We start from the raw sequence: 12,549 nt of genomic DNA on the forward strand, positions 1-12,549 counted from the left end.
CGCTCGTTGGCTGTTTACCGAGAAAGGATCAATTATATTGGGGTAGATTAAATAGAGCCATTACTATAAACACTTTATTGAACTAGCTTGTTCGGTATTGTTCTCGGTTGAACGTCTAAATTTCGCGCAGAAAAAGACTAGACACACGCACACAAACACTCTTGGCTCAATGTTTGTGCACGTTCCTCGCTAGGGGAATCCCCCGCTGGTTCCCAGGCTCTCTCCCGTTCCATCGTTCACAGCAACAGAGGCCCAACCGTCGATTGAAATAGCGTTTGCGAAGATCTACTTATTCCGCATGGGCCTAATCTGGCGCAAAGACCTTTCAATTTAGTAGCCACCGTACTTAACGACAAAGATATACAAAAATTGCTGTTAAAAAAAGAAAATAAAATGATATACCAATCATATGTATGCTCATTTGGAAACCGAAGGTGAAGAAGCGCAACTGAGCTTAGCGAGTATGTACATTTTGTGGAGCCTGAAAGACCAGAATATTGAGTGCATGTTATATTGCACATTATCTCGGAAGTTAATGATGTCTGTTGTATTTTTGAGATACGACCGAGTCTTGTTGCTTAGCCATAGGCTGAAGGGACATGGAAAAGCAACCCTCAACATGCAGGACACAGGCTTTTAGTCAGGTTTTGACTGAAGAAGTGAGTAATCGAAAATGGGCTTAACACCAATAAACAAACATAAAAAGTGACTATCTCATTTCTTTTGGGAATTTTAATGTAGTGCTAAAAATATCCGATCTAGCAATGTTATCAAAAGTCTCGGGAGTTGTTCTCTGTGCTGTTCTTTTCCATCAAAGTCTCACTCCCTTGGCTGGCTGCGTCATTAAGCATTTTCCTTTGAGAATTCTGCAAAAAAAAACGCAATAATAAGACACTTCTATATTATAGCCCTTTGAGGGCTAATAAAACTGACAACATCAACGACAGAATTCATTCAGAGTACTTGTGATTATGTGTAGGACAAACACAATTGTGTGTAATACATGATCTAAGCACATTTCACTCATCAAACAAAAACGTGCTAAATTTATGGACTGCATATTGTGGTTCTACTTAGTGTCTTGAATAGAATTCAACCATTTTTGCCCTGAAATTGCGTAGGGTCATTCTCATGGTGAATCCACCCTAACCGAATGAGCCAATCTTCAAATCTATCCTTCAGCCACTTCAGATTACTCAAAATCCACCCTTCAAGGGTTCAGTCCCATTTCCAAGTGGTCAGAATGGAAACTTGATTTTCTCTCATCCGACAGCCATGAATTTAACCAGTACCCTTCTGTTTTTAAGGGAACAGCTAAGCCATGTTTTTGTAAACTCCCTTGTGTGCCGAGATTACAATTATGAAGTCACGCAATGCAGGTCAAGTCACGCCAACGATATCATTCGTGAGAAATGTATTAGAAATTATCGGAAATGTACTGATTAGTCAAAATATTGTAGCCAGTTTCTTTTAAATCCATTTGATATACTTTCTTTGCTGGAAAAAAGATTTCAAAAAAACTTGTGTGAAAGGAACATTTTTTCCACTGAAAAAAGTACTGAAATCAAAAAATTAACATGAGACGTGCCCGAAAAATAACATTACTAATGGGGGTCTTTTTCTTAACTCCACTATTGGAAAATATTGTAGCTAGGTTTTTTTAAATCCATTAATGTACCTTCTTTGCTGGAAAAAAGATTTCAAAACAACTTGTGTGAAAGGAACATTTTTTCCACGGAAAAAAGTACTGAAATTAAAAAATTTAACATGAGACATGCCCAAAGATAACATAACTAACCGGGAATTTTTCTTCCCACTGGGTGACATCAGACAACATTTGACTTGTCAAAATTAAGGGATGGTTTCTTTGAATGAAGGGATGTTCTGTTAGTTGGTTTGTTGACATGGCTAGAATTTCATAAGAGAGCAAGCACTTGGGTTCATTTTAAAAGTGCACCACTTGGCACAAAGAAACAAAACCTTCAAGCCAGTTTACCAGCACATGTGTCTCTGTCACAGACATGTCACAACTGAGATCTCTTGTGGTTGCAAAATAGCAATATAAAAAAACCAACAAATCTGACATAAACTGTCACAAGAAGTGAGGAATACACACACCTTTGGAAATGTTGCTGTTCCTGCCTCATCTCTCCAGATCTCTGCCTGATCAGTAGTTGCTTATGTTCCCCGTAGTTCATATGTGAAAAGGAGCCTGCGAACATATCAAAATCATTGCACATTTGATTAGCAAACAGTTACCAAGCACTGCTGCAAATGTCCACCTAAGTCAAAGTTTAATATTAATATAAACTCCTAGGTTTGCAATAGACAATTCCTGAGTCAACAAATGATTGTCAATAGATAACATGACTAGCGAGGCTATTTTTCTTCTGACTGTGTGACATCAGACAACATTTGACTTGTCATTTGACTGTTTTTATTTTGCACATAGCCAGGGGTGAACGCTACCAACTTCATTGTCAAGATTGCTTTCAAGTACATTAATGTTACCAGTAGTAATGAGCAGATTATGAGTGAGTTATACGCCTGTGATATAACTTGAACGGGGGTCTTTTTCTTAACTCCACTATTGGAAAATATTGTAGCTAGGTTTTTTTAAATCCATTAATGTACCTTCTTTGCTGGAAAAAAGATTTCAAAACAACTTGTGTGAAAGGAACATTTTTTCCACGGAAAAAAGTACTGAAATTAAAAAATTTAACATGAGACATGCCCAAAGATAACATAACTAACCGGGGAATTTTTCTTCCCACTGGGTGACATCAGACAACATTTGACTTGTCAAAATTAAGGGATGGTTTCTTTGAATGAAGGGATGTTCTGTTAGTTGGTTTGTTGACATGGCTAGAATTTCATAAGAGAGCAAGCACTTGGGTTCATTTTAAAAGTGCACCACTTGGCACAAAGAAACAAAAACCTTCAAGCCAGTTTACCAGCACACGTGTCTCTGTCACAGACATGTCACAACTGAGATCTCTTGTGGTTGCAAAATAGCAATATAAAAAACCAACAAATCTGACATAAACTGTCACAAGAAGTGAGGAATACACACACCTTTGGAAATGTTGCTGTTCCTGCCTCATCTCTCCAGATCTCTGCCTGATCAGTAGTTGCTTATGTTCCCCGTAGTTCATATGTGAAAAGGAGCCTGCGAACATATCAAAATCATTGCACATTTGATTAGCAAACAGTTACCAAGCACTGCTGCAAATGTCCACCTAAGTCAAAGTTTAATATTAATATAAACTCCTAGGTTTGCAATAGACAATTCCTGAGTCAACAAATGATTGTCAATAGATAACATGATTAGCGAGGCTATTTTTCTTCTGACTGTGTGACATCAGACAACATTTGACTTGTCATTTGACTGTTTTTATTTTGCACATAGCCAGGGGTGAACGCTACCAACTTCATTGCCAAGATTACTTTCAAGTACATTAATGTTACCAGTAGTAATGAGCAGATTATGAGTGAGTTATACGCCTGTGATATAACTTGAACGGGGGTCTTTTTCTTAACTCCACTATTGGAAAATATTGTAGCTAGGTTTTTTTTTAAATCCATTAATGTACCTTCTTTGCTGGAAAAAAGATTTCAAAACAACTTGTGTGAAAGGAGCATTTTTTCCACTGAAAAAAGTACTGAAATTAAAAATTTAACATGAGACATGCCCAAAGATAACATAACTAACCGGGGAATTTTTCTTCCCACTGGGTGACATCAGACAACATTTGACTTGTCAAAATTAAGGGATGGTTTCTTTGAATGAAGGATGTTCTGTTAGTTGGTTTGTTGACATGGCTAGAATTTCATAAGAGAGCAAGCACTTGGGTTCATTTTAAAAGTGCACCACTTGGCACAAAGAAACAAAAACCTTCAAGCCAGTTTACCAGCACATGTGTCTCTGTCACAGACATGTCACAACTGAGATCTCTTGTGGTTGCAAAATAGCAATATAAAAAACCAACAAATCTGACATAAACTGTCACAAGAATGTGAGGAATACACACACCTTTGGAAATGTTGCTGTTCCTGCCTCATCTCTCCAGATCTCTGCCTGATCAGTAGTTGCTTATGTTCCCCGTAGTTCATATGTGAAAAGGAGCCTGCGAACATATCAAAATCATTGCACATTTGATTAGCAAACAGTTACCAAGCACTGCTGCAAATGTCCACCTAAGTCAAAGTTTAATATTAATATAAACTCCTAGGTTTGCAATAGACAATTCCTGAGTCAACAAATGATTGTCAATAGATAACATGACTAGCGAGGCTATTTTTCTTCTGACTGTGTGACATCAGACAACATTTGACTTGTCATTTGACTGTTTTTATTTTGCACATAGCCAGGGGTGAACGCTACCAACTTCATTGTCAAGATTGCTTTCAAGTACATTAATGTTACCAGTAGTAATGAGCAGATTATGAGTGAGTTATACGCCTGTGATATAACTTGAACGGGGGTCTTTTCTTAACTCCACTATTGGAAAATATTGTAGCTAGGTTTTTTTAAATCCATTAATGTACCTTCTTTGCTGGAAAAAAGATTTCAAAACAACTTGTGTGAAAGGAACATTTTTTCCACGGAAAAAAGTACTGAAATTAAAAAATTTAACATGAGACATGCCCAAAGATAACATAACTAACCGGGGAATTTTTCTTCCCACTGGGTGACATCAGACAACATTTGACTTGTCAAAATTAAGGGATGGTTTCTTTGAATGAAGGGATGTTCTGTTAGTTGGTTTGTTGACATGGCTAGAATTTCATAAGAGAGCAAGCACTTGGGTTCATTTTAAAGTGCACCACTTGGCACAAAGAAACAAAAACCTTCAAGCCAGTTTACCAGCACACGTGTCTCTGTCACAGACATGTCACAACTGAGATCTCTTGTGGTTGCAAAATAGCAATATAAAAAACCAACAAATCTGACATAAACTGTCACAAGAAGTGAGGAATACACACACCTTTGGAAATGTTGCTGTTCCTGCCTCATCTCTCCAGATCTCTGCCTGATCAGTAGTTGCTTATGTTCCCCGTAGTTCATATGTGAAAAGGAGCCTGCGAACATATCAAAATCATTGCACATTTGATTAGCAAACAGTTACCAAGCACTGCTGCAAATGTCCACCTAAGTCAAAGTTTAATATTAATATAAACTCCTAGGTTTGCAATAGACAATTCCTGAGTCAACAAATGATTGTCAATAGATAACATGATTAGCGAGGCTAAGTTTTCTTCTGACTGTGTGACATCAGACAACATTTGACTTGTCATTTGACTGTTTTTATTTTGCACATAGCCAGGGGTGAACGCTACCAACTTCATTGCCAAGATTACTTTCAAGTACATTAAGTTACCAGTAGTAATGAGCAGATTATGAGTGAGTTTATACGCCTGTGATATAACTTGAACGGGGGTCTTTTTCTTAACTCCACTATTGGAAAATATTGTAGCTAGGTTTTTTTAAATCCATTAATGTACCTTCTTTGCTGGAAAAAAGATTTCAAAACAACTTGTGTGAAAGGAGCATTTTTTCCACTGAAAAAAGTACTGAAATTAAAAAATTTAACATGAGACATGCCCAAAGATAACATAACTAACCGGGGAATTTTTCTTCCCACTGGGTGACATCAGACAACATTTGACTTGTCAAAATTAAGGGATGGTTTCTTTGAATGAAGGGATGTTCTGTTAGTTGGTTTGTTGACATGGCTAGAATTTCATAAGAGAGCAAGCACTTGGTTCATTTTAAAAGTGCACCACTTGGCACAAAGAAACAAAAACCTTCAAGCCAGTTTACCAGCACATGTGTCTCTGTCACAGACATGTCACAACTGAGATCTCTTGTGGTTGCAAAATAGCAATATAAAAAACCAACAAATCTGACATAAACTGTCACAAGAAGTGAGGAATACACACACCTTTGGAAATGTTGCTGTTCCTGCCTCATCTCTCCAGATCTCTGCCTGATCAGTAGTTGCTTATGTTCCCCGTAGTTCATATGTGAAAAGGAGCCTGCGAACATATCAAAATCATTGCACATTTGATTAGCAAACAGTTACCAAGCACTGCTGCAAATGTCCACTTACATTTTCGACAACTGACTTTGAGGCTCTGTGGGTAGATATGCAAAATGGATCTCAACGTAACATGATCTGTGGTGTTATTTACCGGCATCCTCAAGGTAACATGCAAAACTTTATGGATTTTCTGAACTCCACTATTGAAAAGATTGATAGGGAGAATAAATTTTGCATCATCTTAGGAGATTTTATTCTTGACCTTCTTAAAATGGATTCTCACCCTGATACAGGTAATTTTTTAAATACTTTGGGGTCCTTCAACTTTCAACCTCATATTTTACAACCTACTCGAATTACTGACCACTCACAAACTTTAATTGACAACATTTTCTTCAATTCTTTGGAACACCTCACCTTAAGTGGGAATATTATTTATGATCTTACTGATCATTTACCTAATCTCGTTATTATCAAAAAACTCACTTCTTTACCTAACAATGTTAAGATCTACAAAAGAGATTATTCTAATTTTGATGAATCTGCTCTAATTCAAGATATGCAGTCACGTGATTGGGGAGGTGTCTTGCATGCCGATCCTGATCCTAATGTAATGTTTGATTCTTTTTATACCAGAATTTTCAACATAATTGATGTTCATATCCCTCTCATAAAACTCTCTAAAGGTGAATTAAGAATGAAATCTAAGCCATGGATAACCACTGCTTTAAGGGTCTCAATCAACATAAGAAACAAACTTTTCAAGCAGTATGTTTCAGCTGACTCTGTATATTACCACACTAGATTCAAGCTTTATAGAAATAAAATTAATCACTTATTAAAAGTAAGTCAAAGCAATAATTATAATAATTATTTCCAGGTAAATATGTCTGATTCTAAGAAAGTCTGGAAGGGGATAAGACATCTTGTTAATCTCAAATCCAAATCTGGTTCCACCCCCACCAAATTATTTGTTGACGATGTTGAAATTATTGATCCTAAGTCTATGGCTGATGCTTTTAACAATTTCTTTGCTAATACTGGCTATAATTTGACAAAGAATATTCCTAGTGTAAATAAATCCCCCCTTCAGTATCTCACAGCTCCATCCCAAGATAGTTTCTTTCTATTTCCCACAACAAACAAACTCCGTGCGACTGGCAACTGATTCGAATATTTCTGCCGATGAGTAAAAATAGTCAGCATTTACATTGCTTAGTTCTGGCTTACTCTTATGGATCTTGGCTTCAGAGCACTCTTCCATCCGTTGAATTTTGACCTTCACTAGACACTGAAACCAGCCATGGCAAACGATGGAAAAAGCAAATCGTCTCTTCTACACTTGCTTTGCGATGATGTAATTTGTTTTTGCGCAAACAAGCAAATTTCACTCCAGTCTGCATTGGGGCTACTGCTACTAACAAAACAAATTACTGTAGTTTACCAAGGGGAAGTTCCCTTTTTTTTCAATTGCAAGTTGCCTATTTATTTGTACTATTTATTTCTACTGACTCGATGGTGTGAAATCCAGCTTGTTGTAGCTTTTTGACATCATTTGCACTTATTCCATCCTCCCTTAATGAAGTAATTTTCAGAGTTTTCAATGCCTTTGGTATAAATGATTGATCTTGCTTTTGAGCAGTTACATTACATGTATTTAACAGTGAATATGTGTTTAATTAATTGTGTCCATTTAGATGAGGTCTGACTAAATGATTGGCCAGATATCAGATGTATCTACGTACCTAAGTAGCAAGGTATCCACATGCAGTCACTTACAGTAGTCACATCCTGAGTAGTCAGTCTGATATAAAACTGTGGCACTTTTGACAATCCTTAGAGCATATCTGAAGGAAAAGGAAATAATGAATAACCTGAATGGTTAATTTTCACAACAATTTGTGTTAGCCACTAGGCATTATTATTATTATCTACCTTAGTAGCAGACTTTTGTTCTGGAACTGTGTGCGCTCATTAACAAAGCTAGCTTGCCCTTTTAATTAGCAAGGTCTCTTCAAAACTAAGTCAAGTCTATGTTTTCTGGTGAAATTTGGATCCAATGACAAGCTCTCATCCTGCTGGTTTAACAAGCCAGTAGCCAGTAGTGACACTTAACTATACATGTGCATCGCAGTTTTCTTGGTTTGGTAGACAACAGCAACAACAACAACAACAGCAAATTGCATAATGAATTCACAACCTTTCGCTGTGGTTCTACTTAGTGTCTTGAATAGAATTCAACCATTTTTGCCCTGAGATTGCGTAGGGTCATTTTCATCGTGAATCCACCCTAACTGAATGAGCCAATCTTCAAATCTATCCTTCAGCGACTTGAGATTACTCAAAATCCACCCTTCTAGGCCAGTCAGGGGTAGGGTTCAATCCCATTTCAGGTGGTCAGAATGGAAACTTGATTTTCTCTCATCCGACAGCCATGAATTTAACCAGTACCCTTCTCTTTTTAAGGGGACAGCTAAGCCATGCTTTTGTAAACTCCCCTAGTGTGCTCAGATTACACTTATGAGGTCACACAATGCAGGTCAAGTCACGCCAACGATATGATTCGTGAGAAATGTATAAGAAATTATCAGAAATGTACCGACTAGTCAAAATATCGTAGCCAGGTTTTTTAAATCCATTAATATACTTTTTTTTTGCCGGAAAGAGATTTCAAAAAATTGTGTGAAAGGGACATTTTTTCCCACTGAAAAAAATACAGCGGAACCTGGATTAAACAAACCTCTATTTAACAAAGTCCTCGATATAACGAACGATATTCTACGTCCCTGCCAAAGTTAGAGTAGAATGTATGGAATAGAACCTCGATATAACGAATTCTTTGATATAACGAACATAATCAGGAAGCCCAGACGTAAAATCTACCTTGATATAACGAATTACAATGTCAACACCCAATGGAAGATAAATGTTGAACAGATCAACAGTCAACAAATCCTTGTAATCCTTATGGTAAAGAGACATCAATCTTTCAGTCAATGGCTTATTATATGTCATAGACATTGGCACTATAGTATTGCGACATCAATTAACTTCTGCTCTATCTTCTTTGAAATCCGGATATGTTGGGTAGTGCAACATAACAACACTAAGCCCATTTCCTTGTTTACATAGACAATTTTCTGTATAACCTCTATGTTGCAACATTTTTAAATCGCTACTCTGAAAGTGTCGTTCTTTTGTACACAAAAGCTGCGCGTCTGCTCAAAAGTGAAAATAATTGATACTGAAAGCCACCATGCTCGATGAATTGCATCTCAAAACGTGGCACTTCTGGGTGACGAAAATTGCATTGAATTGTATGACAGAAGTCACCTGTGTTACAAATCAATCATTAACTATGACCTCGATATAACGAACATTTTGGTCGTTTCCCCTTCAAATTCATTACATCGAGGTTTTCAATATAACGAACCCTCGATTTAACGAACAAATTTCGTTAAATCGAGGTTCCACTGTACTGATTATTATTAAAATAGTGACTATTTTAACAACAACAACAGTTTATTTCTACTACTGTAAACAACTAAAAGAATTTACAAGATTATAATTATAAATAAATAAATAAACAGTAGTGGGACACCCAAAATAACTAAAAAACTAAACTAGTTGGGTGACCGTAATTATAATAATTAAAAATGTGAGAGTCAGGAAAGAGGCACAACAAATACATTGGTACACATAGATATCATAAACTTGGTACAAGAGTAAATATACAAAACAAAACAAGATAAATAGATATAAACCATCAAAATATCAGTAAAGATAGAGACTAATGAAATGCGAAGTTAATTCTTTTTTAAATTGATTAGAAGTACAACACTTGAATTTAAAGAGACAGAGATGTAAGGAGTACATGTATAGTTAAGTGTGTACTTGACAATACTTACTAAAAATAACAGGATGGAATGAAATATCCATAGGAATGAATTAGAACCGAATGTGATGTCAACAACATCTTGTGTTTAAAGACGATGGGTTCTAGAGTTGATATAGGTTATGGGGCCGTGTAAAAAATGTTAATAAGATAACAGAAAAGTGAAACGATGCCAAAGAGATAGGAATAAAATCAATAAAAGACGAAATCACTGTCAATTTGGGCAGCCATTTCACTAAAGTTCCAGTTTCTGAGGAGGGGATGATGACTGTTTGTTGCTAGTTTCAGTCCTGCAACAGAGTTTGTCCTATATATATTAGCATAATAATCTGTGTGCAATGAAATGGCGAGAAATAGATTTCTTAGTTTGGCCGCTTTCGGGCGCGCCGTTATAATATCGAAAGCCGTGACAACGAACGATTCCAAAGTAGCACTGAAGTCGATAAATAGCGACGGGTAGGAAAAATAGGTGTTAAAGTGTTCCAACAATGGACTTACCAATCCAGAGTTAATGAAGCAGGCTGTGTTTGGCGTGAAATGGACGGGCAGTGGGTGAATTTGAATCCTCCAGGCAGCTTTGTGTCCAAGATGGCGGCCTTCGCAGAGCGGTTTGTGACTGACATGCGTGGAAGAAACTGAGGGAAGGGAAGGGAGGGGAGGGGGGCAGAGTAAAATTTTGCGGGGGCTGTATCTTTTGATAGGAGGCGTTTGGAGGGTCGGGAAACTGTGGGTAATGTTCTGGGCCCTCCACATTCGCGTTTGACGCGTACACGAGAAGGCCATTTTGAGTGCGGAGTGTTGAAAGTGAGAGTAAAAGAGATTGATTTTGTGGGGGTCGGGGTGGGGGTCAGGCGACAAGAAGGAGTGGAGACTAGGTTCCATGTTGTTGAGTGCGCCACATTTTGGAAGGCAGAGGTGAATAATTGAAACTGCAAACAAACTGAGCATATTGGTAAGTGATGTGGTGGTTTTGTTCTAAGGTAGCCAGCGTTAGCGAGTGTGTTGTTTTGAGTGAATTCAATCTAAGAAGACACTGGGAGTCGATTATCGTAAATAGGGCGATGAAGCTTATCTCAGTTGCAACTATTTAAAAATATAGAAATGACAACTGGAGGATTTACCATGGCTAAAACCTGCTGAAAGAATGAAATGCACTTTTTATTAAATTCACTTGTGATATGTCATGAAGTTATATCTTGTCTGTTTCTTGTCAGCGATGTGGTTAATTATAAGAGATTGTTTTGGGGATATTCCGCACTAGGTTTTGATCATGTAAGCATATGTCATCATGATATGATACATACATACACACATAAACTTGATTTAAGTGTCAACAAGTATTAAGCTCCGAGCTAAGAGCTAACTGGGGCCACTTGATGAAAAGCTAAAAATGGAGCGCTCAAAAACTTGGAGAAATTTGTAATGCTGAAATTAGCAATTGTTAAATTAATCAAGTAAGAAATTTTGAACTGAATTGAGTAAGAATGTGTTCTTCCCCCTTTTTGGTGGAGTGATCATTTCTATGATTTCTAATTTCATGACATGATCAGAATATGTGATGAAGTAAGAATGTCTTCTTTTGTGAGTGTTTTAACTTGTCAACAATGCAGACCCAGGTATGATTTGGTGTGCAACCTCTTTGTACGGAACCTTGCCAAATGATATTATGGAATGAAAATTAGAGAAATGATACTATGAAATTATGAAAGGGATATTACAGAAATAAAAGCTGACCGCAACCGAACCCCGGATTCTTCAGCTTCCAATTTACTTGTTTTGATTGTTAGACTTGATCCAATGCTTTGCTTTTTACATGTTTCAGTGTATCTCGTATCTCGTATTTCTAATTGATTTCATTTCTTATCATTGTTCTCCGTACTTTTATCTCGGAGAACTTTCTTTTTAGCTCTCTGCTTGGAACACATCTGGATAGGCACTGCACAAGTAGCTATTATCATAGTTAGTGTCATCGTTATTATTATGGTTATTACGAAGACATCCACGTGAAAAACTCTCTATTCAACAAGGGCTGCAGCGGTCTTTCTTTCATTTGCAGGTTGCGGCTACGCTACAATGAAGAGACCGGCGCGCCCAATCTAAGTCGGTAGGTATGCTGTAGAGACAACAAATCATGCCGTTGGAAAAGTAGGGTGAAGGAGCTTGAGAATTCTAATTCCGCACGTAGGAATGGAAATACCGTTGTTTTTGAGCCGATGGATTTAACAATGAAAACTGGCAGAAAAATTTCTCTAGTGATTGCTGGAAGTTTTTTTTTTTTGGGGGGGGGGGTTGGTTTAAATGTTGGTTCAGGGACTTTGGGGGGTATTGTTTGAAGCACTGGGGATTTAAGGGAGGGTTTGAATTTTTTCTTCATTGAATGAAATTTCATTTCATTTCATTTCCTTCCACTTGCAGCAGCTGTCTTTGGCCGAGACGACTCGTGCCTTGTACTGGGACTTGAATGCACCAATGAATGAATGTCTGCCTAGAACTAAATCCGGAGAATAATAATAAAGGTTTTTTTTAGGATCATTTCTCTGTTTCTTTGTCTTTTGTGGATTTCTTGGAGAGGGGGGGGGGGGGGAGGATGATCTTAGGGTTAGACGGGGC

At 37.4% G+C, this 12,549-nt stretch overlaps 3 long non-coding RNA genes across 3 annotated transcripts; 1 reads left to right on the plus strand and 2 right to left on the minus strand.

Moving 5' to 3' along the window:
• Positions 1–682: 682 nt before the first annotated feature.
• On the minus strand, positions 683–3,171 carry LOC145472530 (uncharacterized). The gene is made up of 3 exons (XR_014043847.1): positions 3,076–3,171; positions 2,119–2,212; positions 683–866 (listed from the first exon to the last, which is right to left on the minus strand). It is a non-coding gene; the product is annotated as an uncharacterized LOC145472530 (long non-coding RNA).
• A 2,773-nt stretch (positions 3,172–5,944) lies between these two features.
• LOC145472527 (uncharacterized) lies at positions 5,945–10,734 on the minus strand. The gene is made up of 3 exons (XR_014043844.1): positions 10,438–10,734; positions 7,790–7,891; positions 5,945–6,039 (listed from the first exon to the last, which is right to left on the minus strand). It is a non-coding gene; the product is annotated as an uncharacterized LOC145472527 (long non-coding RNA).
• A 104-nt stretch (positions 10,735–10,838) lies between these two features.
• LOC145472528 (uncharacterized) lies at positions 10,839–12,496 on the plus strand. Its single transcript, XR_014043845.1, has 3 exons — positions 10,839–10,891; positions 11,996–12,043; positions 12,355–12,496. It is a non-coding gene; the product is annotated as an uncharacterized LOC145472528 (long non-coding RNA).
• The last annotated feature ends 53 nt before the right edge of the window (positions 12,497–12,549 follow it).

The sequence above is a fragment of the Orbicella franksi genome, unplaced genomic scaffold, assembly GCF_964199315.1.
Source record: "Orbicella franksi unplaced genomic scaffold, jaOrbFran1.1 SCAFFOLD_249, whole genome shotgun sequence".
NCBI classification, from domain to species: domain Eukaryota; kingdom Metazoa; phylum Cnidaria; class Anthozoa; order Scleractinia; family Merulinidae; genus Orbicella; species Orbicella franksi.